The 1767-nt window shown below is 51.4% G+C and overlaps 1 protein-coding gene across 1 annotated transcript in view; it reads left to right on the plus strand.

The window, feature by feature from the left end:
- MBD3 (methyl-CpG binding domain protein 3) overlaps nucleotides 1-1530 on the plus strand; it is a 26463-nt gene extending 24933 nt beyond the window's left edge. The window contains exon 8 of the transcript XR_005197688.1: nucleotides 1519-1530. The gene's annotated coding sequence lies outside the window, so the exon portion shown is untranslated. The remainder of the gene's footprint in view (nucleotides 1-1518) is intronic.
- Nucleotides 1531-1767: the final 237 nt, after the last annotated feature.

Here is a 1767-nt window from a genome sequence, read left to right on the forward strand (position 1 = left end):
TTTTTGTATTTTCAGTAGAGACGGGGTTTTGCCTTGTTGGCGAGGCTGGTCTCACACTCCTGACTTCAGGTGATCCACCTGCCTCAGCCTCCCAAGTGCTGGGATTACAGACATGACCCCACTGTGCCCCACCAAAATTGAGTACTTTTAAAGGGTAAGCTTTGATGTATGCCAACTATGTATATACATATATGTATACTTTTTCAAATAGAGTCTCACTCTATCATCCAGGCTAGAACGTAATGGTTTCATCATTTCTCACTGCAACCTCGAACTCCTGGACTCAAGTGATCCTCCCACCTCAGCCTCTGAAGTAGCTGGGACTATAGGCTGTACCACCACACTGGATTTGTAGTAGAATTTTTTAAAAACACAGATTTGGTGGCTCAGCCTGTAATCCCAGCATTTTGGGAGGCCGAGGCGGGAGGATCACAAGTTCACGAGTTCGAGACCATCCTGACCCAACATGGTGAGACCCCAGTCTCTACTAAAAATACAAAAATTAGCCAGTGTGGTGGTGGATACCTGTAATCCAAGCTACTCGGGAGGCTGAGGCAGGAGAATCTCTTGAACCCGGGAGGCAGAGGTTTCCGTGAGCTGAGATCACGCACTGCACTCCAGCCTGGGCGATAGAGCAAGACTCCGTGTCAAAAAAAAAAAAAAAGATTTCAGGGAAGATGCAGCCTGTCCACAGATCCCACCCATAGAGGTGGAGTTGTCAGGGAGCAGCTTGCAGGGAAAAGTGGGGTCCCCCAGCGGCTAGTAGGGGAAAGTGGCCCACAGATAATACCCATGGAGTCCTGTCGGGGAGCCTGTGAGGGGGTGTGGGTGCACCACTGCCCAGCTGAGAATATCAAAAAGAGGCCGGTGAGGTGGCTCACGCCCGTGATCCCAGCACTTTGGGAGGCCGACGGGGGAGGATCGCTGGAGCCCAGGAGGTTGAGGCTGCAGTGAGCTGTGATCGAGCCACTGCGCTCCGTGCACTGCAGCCTGGGGGACACAGCAAGACCGTGTCACCAACGAACAACAGAGAGCAAAAATGATTTTGGGCTGAGTGCAAAAAACTTGCCACAAGAGAGCAGAGATTGGCCGGGCGCGGTGGCTCCCGCCTGTAATCCCAGCCCTGTGGGCAGCCAAAGTGGGCGGATCACTTGAGGTCAGGAGTTCGAGACCACCCTGACCAACGTGGTGAAACCCTCCGCCTCTACTAAAAATACAAAAATTAGCCATGTGTGGTGGCACGCGCCTGTAATCCCAGCTACTCGGGAGGCTGAGGCAGGAGAATTGCTTGAACCCAGGAGGTGGAGGCTGTGGTGAGCCAAGGTCACACCTACTGCACTCCAGCCTGGGCGGCAGAGTGAGACCCTGTCTCAAAAAAAAAAGAAAAAGCACGGAGTGATTACGCTTGGGGCCGATTCTCTTGAGTGTTCTCTTGGCTGTGTCTGCCTGGGCTGGGCATGGCCCAACAGAACAGGCAAAAGAATTTTGTTGAGGGCAAATAACAGGAGACCACAAAAGTGCCTTCCACGCGCAGTTTTCATTTCCAGCCTTCTCTGGCTCCCAAAACAATGCACGCTGCTTGCGGCCAGGCCTCTCAAGATGTTTCTCATTAACTGGCGTGAATCGGGTTTGTTGAGATGTAACTTATAGGCAATAAAAGGCCCCCGCTTCTACTGTCCTGCCTGCCTTTCTTCTCTATCGAAGTGGATCTCCCAGGACAATTCCCTTTTCCTTTCTGTTTTTTCTTTTCTTTTTTTTTTTTTTTTT

Source organism: Cebus imitator, unplaced genomic scaffold (genome assembly GCF_001604975.1).
Source record: "Cebus imitator isolate Cc_AM_T3 unplaced genomic scaffold, Cebus_imitator-1.0 Scaffold524, whole genome shotgun sequence".
Lineage (NCBI taxonomy): Eukaryota > Metazoa > Chordata > Mammalia > Primates > Cebidae > Cebus > Cebus imitator.